Raw genomic sequence first — 12,294 nt, forward strand, 5'->3', positions numbered from 1 at the left:
GCCACGCTGGCCAAACAGGAAATGAGATTCAAAAGTTCGCGGTTCTTTTCCTGTCTACCTGGCCAGTGCATCTGAGTTGAGAGTGCTGTCCAGAGCGGTCAGAATGGAGCACTCTGGGATAGCTCCCGGAGGCCAATACCATCGAATTGTGTCCACAGTACCCCAAATTCGAGCCGGCAACGTCGATTTAAGCGCTAATCCACTTGTCAGGGGTGGAGTAAGGAAATCGATTTTAAGAGCCCTTTAAGTCGAAATAAAGGGCTTCATTGTGTGGACGGGTGCAGGTTTAAATCGATTTAACGCTGCTAAATTCGACCTAAAGTCCTAGTGTAGACCAGGGCTAAGTGGACGGGTGGACAGGGTTTGGGGTAAACAGAAAAGTTGACTGAACATCAAAGCTGTTCTTTTGCTCCAAGTGACTAGTAATGACATTTGTTCAGTGTTTCATGACAAATTAGTTCAGAACACTCTGTTACTGGAAGAATCCTCCACTTTGAGAAATATGTTTGTGCGGCTGTTTAGTCTGAAATTGGCAGTAGTGACACCAGCCCGTATTTTTAAAAGTGCACTCCTTTCTTTTGTCTGACTGCTAAGAAATGTCAGCACAGACGTGGCTGGTTTTTCATTTTAAAAATATGGTCACCTAACGAAGGGGTCATAGGTCAGCTGGAGCAAAACCTATTGCTGCCACTCCCCCTACATGCCCCCTGTACCAGGAGCTGCAGGGAGAGAGGCCTAGGAGCCAGCTCTGCCAGCTGTATGCCTGCTCCCCCAAATCAAAGGGCTTATGATGGTTTCTGCTCTTTTTCCACTGCTCGAGGGTGCAGATGAAGTAGAATAGGGCAAAGAAACTTCCCCAAAATATTGGTTGTGGCTTCATGACCTTTTAGAAATAATAGGTTTGGCCCTCAGGATGAAAAAAGTTGGAGTATCACTGCAGTGGAGGTTACAGGGCTCATTTATCTGACCTCAGGGCAGGGTGTTAATGTCAAAATGTTCACAAGCACTTGACCCAAGGAACATGGAGGGCTGGGGATCCAGCAAGGAGATGACACTGTTGCCTGAAGAGATGGTTCACCAGTGCCTTAGCCATGGCACACAAGCACCTGGCAGAAGAAGCTTTACAGCATGGGATCTCTAATTTGGAGCATCAGCATCTGGGAGAAGAAATGGTTCCGGCCTGCTTCCACCTCTATTTTCCTCCAGTGAAATGGTGCTTGGCGAAGAGATGCAGTCCAGTGGATGGGTACCTCCACCTCCTTACATCACTACCAGGCAAGAGGTATGTTGTCCTGTCTGCATTAGCTGGTTGGTGAAGCATAAAGCCAGGCAACTCAATGCCCACAGGAGACTGAGGATATGTCTACACTGCAGCTGGGAGCGTGCCTCCCATCCCAGGTAGACAGACACGCACTAACTCTGCTCAAGCTAGTATGCTAAAGATAGCAGTGTGGACAATGTGGCCTGGGAAGTCCACAAGCCAGTCACTCCAGTATGGACCCAAGGGGCTTTCCAGGGCTTCTACCTTGGGCCGCTAGCCTGTGCTGCGACGTCCACACTGCTGTTTTTAGCACACTAACTCAAGCAGAGCTAGCGTGTGTCTGTTACCCAGGCTGGGAGGCACACTCCCAGCTGCAGTGCAGACATACCCTTATTCTTACTTTTGGTCTGCCCATTAGCCTGCTTGGTTTGCCCAATTTTGCCCTCAGTAATTCCCAGATCAAGGGTAATTTACCCTCCATCTGTACATTAGTGGGAGTTGGGATACCTAGCCAGGCAGCCAAGAAGAGACTGCCTCAAACAGACTTCAAAGAGAAACTGCAGAACTAAAATTCATTTGCAAATTTAACACCATTAATTTGGGCTTGAATAGGGACTGGGAGTGGCTGGCTCATTACAGAAGCAGCTTTGCCTCTCCTGGAATTGATACCTCCTCATCCATTATTGGGAGTGGACTACATCCACCCTGATTGAATTGGCCTTGTCAGCACTGGTTCTCCACTTGTGAAGTAACGTCGACCTCTTCATGTGTCAGTATATAATGCCTGCATCTGTAATTTTCACTCCATGTATCTGAAGAAGTGGTTTTTTACCCACAAAAGCTTATGGCTCAAATAAATCTGTTAGTCTTTAAGGTGCCACCAGGCTCCTTGTTTCTGTGGATACAGACTAACACGGCTATCCCCTGATACTTTCCCCTCAAATATAGTCAGTTTATAACCGGGAATTCCTAACTTTTCGTCATTGGTACCTTAAAGTTCAGCCCATTGTCTACAAATCCTTTTCCTTCTGCTTAGTTTAGCCTCATAACAGCTAAATCTTCTGGAGTCTGTAGTCCCCTGACTGGACATTGACACACAAACCATCACAGAAGGCAGCTGCAGTGTGGAAACAACTTTCTGCAAATACCATAAGAGTAAAATATTATCACTGCTGGGACATTAAACCTGTATGATTCAGAAGCCACACCGAACCCAAATTTCAAAGACAGTATAGCTTTCATTGAACGTCCAAATACCTAGTGGTAACAGCATGGAACTGGGAAGTGGGGCTCAATTCCAAGTTTGCCAGTCTTCCCATGCAGCCTTGGACATACCTCACTGTACCACAGCTGCCTCATCTGTTTGCATTATACTAAAACTCTTGTACCTCATAGGTGTGTTGGGAGGTAAAATTGATGTTTTTGAAGTGCTCAGTTACTATAGTCATGAGCACCAAGAATAGCCTATTAATATAGTCCCAGATAAAAACACTGCATTAAGATGGCAGTAAAGTGGAGCGTATGAAAACATGCAGCCTCAAAAGCTTTGAACAGCATTGACAGACTAAGTAATTTACTAATGAGAACTTTTGACATACGTATCCAGTCTCTTTCACACCCCTGATTCATCACAACCAATACAACTGTAGCATGCAAATTAACTATAGATAAAGGTTGGTGATTGATTGAATTACCTGAGCTGTTGGTTTGACCCTGTCTGTAGCCTGTATAATGATAACAATTAGATACAACAATCATTAATAACTTAGCTTAATTACAACTTAATTTGTTTCAAATATAGCCTATACACAACATTTCTATTATTTTTAACTGTAAGGAAAATTTGAAGGGTCTGCATTATTCCACTGTTAAGATCATTCAGGACAAAGAAAAGACTGTCACAAATGCTAGATTTCTTAAAGGGCCCAATATTTAATAATTTTAAGTTATATATTAGTTAACAGATTTACTTGTAACTTTTCAGAAAATTCATTCTGTACTCTGGGAGTAAGTGCTGTAAGTTTGGGGAGGATACACTGTATTTTTCATACAAAACAGAGGGATGGGATCCTTGTTTTAAATGCGAAACAGAATTCAATCTGAATTAATTAATTATAATTATAATTAATCATAATTAATTAATTATGATGAGTGCCCCCTTATTTACTGCGAACATAATGACAATGAGAGTGTAAAATTTAGAGGCCTTTATTTTTTGAAGTTTGCATCGATATCCATATAGGCAGTATACTAAAAAATTGAGCTCTTCATTCTTTGAAGTGTGCCTATTTTTCTGCTTGTATAATATCCAAGAGCACGATTCCCTTGGGTCAATCTGTTTTCAGATTTATTCTTTTTGTATTAGTCACATCCTGGATTCATCACAAATATGCACAGGCCTTGATTATGCCTGTAGGCATAGCCCAAAGCAAGGGATGTACATAAGCTATGCCTCCCCAAGACTAGCACTGGGAGGCATTGGGACTTAGAAACACAATGCTCAGTCACAATTCTTCATCTGCTTCTTTACCTCCAGGTAGTAGTAACTGATTGCTGCCCTGTACCAACAGCAGTGAATTACTATTATTCTGGCCAGTCAAGGGAGGTGGAGGGGATTTTGAACAAAGTCTTCCCTCTCCCCACCTATTCCTCATCCTACTCAGGGGATGGAGTCAGTGAGCAAGTAGCCCTCCTTACTCTTACACACCTGTACCCAAGGTCTAGGTAGCTCACTAGAGGTGCCTGAGAAGTTCTTAATAGCGTTCTGTGACTGGTCAGGTATAGCGGTCACCCTGAAGTTCTTTCTAATTTTGCATTTGATAACTAAACAAGATTACCCCAGTGCTCACTCAGATCCCTCAGCACTCAATACAGTGAATGCGCCGGGAGCACTGCTGACACTGAAATCACACAGTATAGCTACATGGTAATTGAAAGTTTTGTCTGGGTGACTGCTTTAAGTTACATGGCATTGTTACCGTTAGCTGGATGGACCAGTGAGCAAGAGTTCCAGCTCAGATAGTCCACAGCAGGAACTGTAGAATGGCTTAACATAAAAACTTGCCGTAATGACTTTGCCAGCTGTTTTCTAGGGTATGTCTACACTAGAGCTGGAAGGTGTAAATCTGAGCTCGAGGAGACATACCTGCTCTAGCTCTGATCAAGCTAACACACTAAAAATAGATGTGTAGCCGTGTCAACATGAGTGGCAGGAGAGGGCAAACTCTCCAAGGACAATGCCATTCCAGACACTAGGCATACACTTGAGGCAGCTAAACCCTCCCACTGCTTGTGCCACCACAGTGGCACTTCTATTTTTAGCATTCTTGCTTGCTCCAAGCTAGCACAGATGTGTCTCCTCAAATTGGAATTGACACCTTCCAGCGCGAGTGTAGACATACCCCTAGAGACATCAATACAACGCCACCTACCAAAGTCTGATGGAGACTGAACACAAAAGGGCATTCATATAAAAACTCAAGGAATACTTCCAGACTTTTTTTTTTTATTGTATCGTTAACTAATCTCTAGTCAAAACGGACAACCTCCATGTCCTTTGCATAGAATCATAGAAATGTATGACTGGAAAGGACTTCAAAGGTCATCTAATCCATCCCTTCACAGTGAGGCACGATTAAGTATACCTAGGCCATCCTTGACAGATGTTTGTCTAACTTGGAAAACCTCCAATGATGGGGATTCCACAACCTCCCTATGTAACTGTTCCATTGCTTACCTATCCTTATAATTAGAAAGCTTTTCTTAATATCCAGCCTAAATCTGCTTTGCTGCAAACTAAGCTGATTACTTCTTGTCCTACCATCAGTGGACACTGAGAAAAATTTACCACTATCCTTTCCAGGCTGCGCAGGCTAATTCTGCCCTGTCCCTGCAGTTCAGCGCAGCAGCAGTTTCCCATTCTCATGAGTGAACACTGGGACATCTTCATCGACTCTGTGGAGCAATTGTAGGAATGTTTCTTCAATTGATATGAGGCTATGCGGTTGCTGGGGGGAGGGGGTGGTGGGCAGTGAGCACCGATGGATCTGACACTGGGCTTGGGAACAATAGACAGATCTCTCCGTGGCTTTGCCACTATCCTGCTGTATGACCTTGGGCAGTCACTTTGCCTTTCTGTAACGTGGAGATAATGATGCTTACCTTCCTTTGTAAAATGCTTTGAGATCAACAGACGAAAGTAACAACCTATAGTAACAGGTAAGTATTATTATTATTACTGTGGTGTTTCCCTTGCCTGCTTGTGGGCCAATGCTGCAGATAAGGCACTCCCTACTAACAGCTGGGGAGACTGTAGTTGGCACAGAGTCCCCAAGACATGTGTCTACACTGGAGTTGGTGATGTAATTTCCAGCTTGAGTAGACATTCACTAGTTCTGATTGAGCTAGCATGCTAAAAATAGAAGTGTAGCCACTACCATCTTGTCTTTTTCCTAAGAGGGAGAAGACATCAAGGTATCCAAGTGGGAGTAGTCAGTCTTAGCCATGGTAAATCCTGCGTTACTTCAACAACGGACTTGGAAGGGTTAAGTCCTAGACAGAGGTACACTATAGGGACAATTTCATAAAAATGGCAGAGGATCAGTTATGCATGGAAGAAGTCAGGGACCTAAAAGGGTTGTGATAACATTTTTTCCCTCCTTCACCCAAATTCTCTGTGGGTTGCACTGAGGCTTCTTTGTCCAAGCTAATCGGTGGTGAATCATGTTTCTACTATCTCCTTTCTCAAACACTCTGTACAACACCACCTTTCTGGGGATTGGATCTCACAGAGACTTAAACTGATCAATTATAGTGCAAATTGATATATGGCAAGGATTTTTAAAAGTTACACCTACACTACCAGATAAAAAGTCTTTGCACTATTCAAAAATAGAATTCTCTCTCCATTACAATAATGATCTTGTAGAAATGCAGCATTTAAGAAAGGTAATAGACTGTGAGCTGTCAGCCTGTGTGTTATATATTTGATTGATTATAGGGGATCCATTTTCCAGTTACAGCAAAACCTATATGGAAACTACCCTTACTGGCCACCTTTCTTAAAAGGCTAAAAAGACTTTCTTAAAAGACTAAAGACAGTAGTAAAAGTCCCGAGTACAATTCTCCTCCACAGTTTTTTAGGAAACTCTGCTCAGCAACCAGGTTTTGTTGACTTGTTGCTTTAGACATGTTTCACTCGACTTGTTCTTTATGCATGGCAAGCATTGCACAGTATTTTTGGTAATAGCTTCAAAATCAGAATTGAGAGCCATCTTTCAAAGGACCCTTCCCAATACGTGGGGCAAACTAACCACAGACAAGAGGGTGGAATGATTCAGCATTAAAACCAAACACAGCTGCAGTTGCCCTTAAAGAATCATGCTCATAATAGGGGGAAACCAAAATAACTCAACATAAGCAAAAATAGAGAGAACAGAATATTCCCCAATTTGCAGGTCATCACAGTCCCGTGAGCCCTAGGTGTGCAGTTGCAATGTCATATTCCTGTCTCTGTCTCCCCACTATCCACCCGCACAGCTCTCCTAAGCGCCCATGGAAGAGGAAGGGGAAGCTGGGGAAAGCCCTATACCCCATCACCAGGTGCTGCTGCTTTCAGGAGCGAGGTTGTTCACCTTCTGCACTTAGCACTTAACTGTCTCTGAAATCAAACTCCTTTTCATTAGGCACCTCTGGTTCTTCCTGCTCATATATATCCCCTTTCCATTGCATTAGCTGCACATCTCTAATAAAGCCTTTCCTCATTTGATAGGTAAACGGTCGGGGCCTGGCATTTAGCCTTCTCTCCTGCCGACTGTTGAAAGGGTGACTGGTAACTAGGAACTGGGGAGGCTATGCCCCAGCAGGCAGCCCCACAATAAATACTGATGAGTGGCTGTTGTGCTTTAGAGCACACCACACCACCACAATAAATAACATGTTCCTTTGGGTCAACAACTCTCTGTGGACCCACACCATCCCAGTTACCACACCCCAACCCAACCGTCACACCACACAAAAATAACTCACCTGTTGGCCCTCACATATTCTTTCACACCAATCTACCACCCCCACATTACCCCTGGGCTTTACACTTCCCGCACCTGAAATAAAGATCAAACAATATCTATTACAGGCCCTGAATTTTTCTTCTCCCCCACCCCCCATATCATCCCCATCAGTAGGGTACATGTACCTCTGCATTATGTGACTCAGATTGGAGGTCAGTCTGGCAGTGAGACTCAGGTCCAGATCTTCATCAAAGGGATAGGACTCTCAATATGAGCCAGCATCTGATTCTGGTCTTTCACCCAGTAATACTGCACTGACATTGAATCATAGAATCATAGAATATCAGGGTTGGAAGGGACCTCAGGAGGTCATCTAGTCCAACCCCCTATCCAACTTCTCGTCCACTGTAACCCCTAGGTCCTTTTCTGCAGAACTGCTGCCGAGCCATTCGGTCCCTAGTCTGTAGCGGTGCATTGGATTCTTCCGTCCTAAGTGCAGACCCTGCACTTATCCTTATTGAACCTCATCAGATTTCTTTTGGCCCAATCCTCCAATTTGTCTAGGGCCCTCTGTATCCTATCCCTACCCTCCAGTGTATCTACCACTCCTCCCAGTGGAGGAGTGCCTTGATTTTTCATGGGCTCTCCAGTCCAACTTGACATGAGGTGAGATACACTCACTGGTTTTTAGCCAACTCAGAATCTGCCTAGATGTTCTCCTCAGACCAGGGTACTGACCTCAGTGTCAGACCACATGCTCAGCCATGGCTTCTCCCATTCAGCACAGTCACTGTGGGCAGTGGCTAGCATGAGAGAATTCAGCTAACCAGCAGACATCAATACTCTTCTCCCATTCCTTGCTTTTCATCTCCATGCTATCACAGCAAAAGTGGCCAAAATATTAGTTAAGTTTTTCACAGTGGTCCAGAGAATTTAGATATACATCTTCCTTTAATTTTAATGGAAAATGTGTCTAAACCCCCCCCACAGCCTTCATTTCATAGATTTGATCTCAGTCACAGTCAAGGGCCTGATCTCGCAAGCTGTCTGTATGCAGAACTGCCACTGGAGTGAACCAAGGATTGCAGGACTAAGCCCTTAATAAAATAAATTCTACACAAAAATGGGAAGTAATTGCCAAGACAGAGAAAACCAGTCGCAGACAATTCCAACAGTAACACTCCAGGATCTTGGCTCAGCTGGAAAGTAATTAAGATATTTTGGAAATCAGATTCAAGGCTGCGCACACAAGAATAGATCCTGCTGCTAACAGCAACAGCCTTGTAGTGTAGAGTATGCATACCATCCATTACAAGGTAACAAAGAACAGTTTGATCGTAACTGATAATTCCTCTCTTGTGTTAATCAATAAAGTCTGTATTAGCACCCACGCCTCTTACACAGCTTTTCTTTTCTTCTTGCTGCTTCTGCTGTTTAATACATTTCTTTGTGGAAAATAATGCTCTGCAGGAACACATAAGGCCAAGTCCTGAAGTTCTGACTCCATTTTTACCCAGCCAAAACTTCAGGATTTTGCCAGCTGCAAATAAAAGCAGACCAAGACTCTGTAGCAGACTAAAATGGATACTTTAGTATCTCCTTTTTTCATAAAAAGAAAATAAACTAAACGAGGGATCCAAAGTTTCTTGATCAACTCAATAGTCATGTCACTATTTTCTTTTTGATGCTGAGCTACACTTTTCCATCTTACTCCTCTTCTCCTCATTTATGGACCTGGTCCAACTCCTATTGATTTCAGTGGGAGTTCAATCAAGCTCTCTCACTGTTACCCTGTTCTCAATTACCTTTATGTCTCTCCTTGCCGTGCTTATGCTCTTCTTGTTTTACTTAGAGAAAAGAAAAAAATTTGGTCTTATGTCAATTTCAGTGTAAGCATCGTTTATCACTTACACCCTGGAATCACAATGAAATTGTGAAATCACAATCTCCGATAATATTTGATTGAGGCATTTGAAGGTAAGACAAAAAAGTCAATAAAGTCTAATTCGTACAGAATCTCCGTGGTGCTCTTTTCTCATATTTGCCCTGTGGGATATTTGGCAACTTTGCCCACAGTGGCCATAACAAAGTTGACTTATTACATACTTTACAATAGTACAAAAGGAATTCAAGTGTTCTGCTTAACAAAATATCACGAAGAAATGATTCAAGTTTCTATTTGCATTTGCTACAATTTCTTAATCCCCCAGATATGCAGCCAAACCATAAGTAAGGATTAAATTATAAAACACTGAGGAAATAATCTGATGTTTTAGTGATGAAATCTGAGCTTCTCTATTTGAGGTTGCTAGGTTTGTTTTTTTTTAAGAACCCTTTTCAACACCAATGCTATTTAGTTAGATAAATCCATCTGGAAAAGCCTAGACCCTCATTTACACTACGACTCCTTTACACACTTGAGCCATGTAAAAAGGCCTTAAAATGGGTGCACATGAAGGCCTTTTTACACTGTCAGAGCAAGCCTTTACGTAAATGAGATTGGCACTTGAAAGTTATTGCTTGTCAGTGCAAGCAGGCACGTGTTCTTCATCATCATGGTTGGTGGTATACATAGCCCACAGTACCATTTCAATTTAGGTTGATTTCCCTTTGTTGTACAGGACAATTATAAGAGACTAAGAACTCAGTCCTACAACCCTGCCATGTAGCAAATTATCATTGACTAGTTTCATTAGGGATAAATTCAATGGGACTTCAAAGGAAGCTTTGTGTGCAATAGGATTGTAGGGTCAGGGCCTAACTGTCCTGCCTCTTATTACGTTCATTCCACACTAGTCACACTTCCCTTTTATGGTCCTGCCCAGATTTACTGTTCCCAGAGCCAATGCATCAATACTTCATGTCTCCCATGAATCCTTTAAGACATGCTGCATGTTCTCCCAGACTGGAGGGTGGGGGGAAGCAGGTTGTTTGGGGAAGTGATTATTTGATTACATTGGTCATCGTTACTGTATTTTGGTTGTCATAGTGATTTTACTAGGCCAAATCCTGAGGTCTTTACTCAGTTTCTACTCAGTCCTTACTTAGGTAAATGTCTGATGTTAATCTGTGTAAAGAATGACCACAAGGTTCAAGATTTGGTCCATTGTTTATACTGTAAATGCACCTGGCTGCTGACAATAGGTGCATCTTATAAATGGAAGCATAAACTAAAATAAATAAATGGAAAAGTTCTTAACTAAACTTGAACCCCAAACACCAGCCCGAAACATCTCTTGTGCTACGACATTCTGCAGCGAGAAAGATGCAGCGTGGGAGGGATATGGGCAGCACCAACAAACTTCAGCCCCTGTACTGATAAAACTTGTAGTGGCAGATATTGTCATGTGCCTTGACCCTGTTTGAGAAGGCCCATGTCCAGGGATGAGGGTATTTCAGGTTCCATGCTCATCCCAAAGCCTGGTCTTTTCTGTTGAGATCACCTGGGGTTATGATATAATGTAAACAGCTGGCCATAAGGAACTGGATTGAGGTCACCAATTCCTGCCATATAAGCTACTGAAGAGCTGTCAGAAAATAATGCTCCTTTTGGTCATACCACCTATGCTAGATTCAGTTGGTAACCTAGACATCAAAGGCGCTCTGTTCATTTGCCAGTGTCTTGACCCTAAACAATTCGGAGAACTGCAATAGCCGTGCACTGTCGAGAAAAGGTAAATTTCTGAAGTTCACTTCTAACTAGGAAGCAAAAATATGGGTCACTAAATCCCGCTCTGATTTATACCTGTCTGAACCCAGAATAACGGCACTGACATCAAGGGTTAAGCACCAGCAGGGTGTTTCTCCAGAAAGCTGTTATCTAGTGCATATTCTAAAAATTCCAGCTTTTAAGCTGCAGACTTGTCTGACTCCATCCTAACCATACTTTTTTACAGCCAGTTTTTACTTCTCTCAAGAATGTCTCAGTGCTGATGCAATCCAGTAATATAATAATAGAGGCCTCAATATGAATTTTATTCATTATGAAAACTTTAGAACACTGTATCTCTTCAAGAATATATCAATTATGTAACTGACAATGTTCTGAAATGAGTCAGTCTATGAATCATGGAAGATAAAACGAGAAACCAAGCCACATTATGCTCTGTTCTTTAATAATACAGAATTATTTTTTTCTGGCACATCAAATGAACTTATGCCTTTACTCCACTGTTCAGATTTTTAACCATATTTTTTTCACTGAACAGAGCAATGTCTGATATGAATGTGTTCCTAGTCAATTTGTACTGTAACTTGATGTTGCAAATTATATAGAAAATTGAACAGATTGCATACAGACTCTAACATAGATTCTATGTAAATATATTAAGAAGATCAGTTTTATTTTATTTATTTTATTTACCATTTATATTGGAGTAGTTCTTAGAGACCTTGTTCAGATTTGAGTGCCTTTGTAGCAGGTACAGTGCAAACATTTAATAAATAACAGTTATTGCCTCAAGGAGCTGCAGTCTGAAAGATTTGATAGTGGCTTTCACCTGGAGTGCCTTGTTTTCATCTGTTTTCTCATTTATGGGAAATGGCAATCCAGCTCAAGTCTTGCTATGAGGAAACTGAAATGCATTGGAAAATAAAGAGCGTGGGTTTCAATGAGCAACTGCACACACATATTAGTGAGCCTGTAATGTGCACATACCAGTCTAATATTAAATATTCCTGCATGCTCACTTCAGGTATTCACATGCATAAGTGAGGTACACACAAATGTATGCTTGTAATTACAAATGCCTAACTCTGATAACTTGTCCTAGCCCTCGTAACAGCAGAAAGCGTTTTGGAGCTTCTGTGGTTGACGGTTTTGGTGGAAAGCGCTATAATTTGTGATACTGCCAGATAGAAGCCTAATGTAAAATAAAGGCATGAATTAACGTTGTGAAAAAATTTCCATGACTATTTCATCAAATTCTAAATAATTTTTCAGTTCATCCCTTTTTGTTCTGGTTTCGCACAAACCTGGTTTTCAGTTCATAAATGTTTGAAGAGGAGCTTTTCCTTTGGTGTTGA

Source organism: Lepidochelys olivacea (assembly GCF_965140295.1).
Source record: "Lepidochelys olivacea isolate rLepOli2 genome assembly, chromosome: 1".
Classification (NCBI taxonomy): domain Eukaryota; kingdom Metazoa; phylum Chordata; order Testudines; family Cheloniidae; genus Lepidochelys; species Lepidochelys olivacea.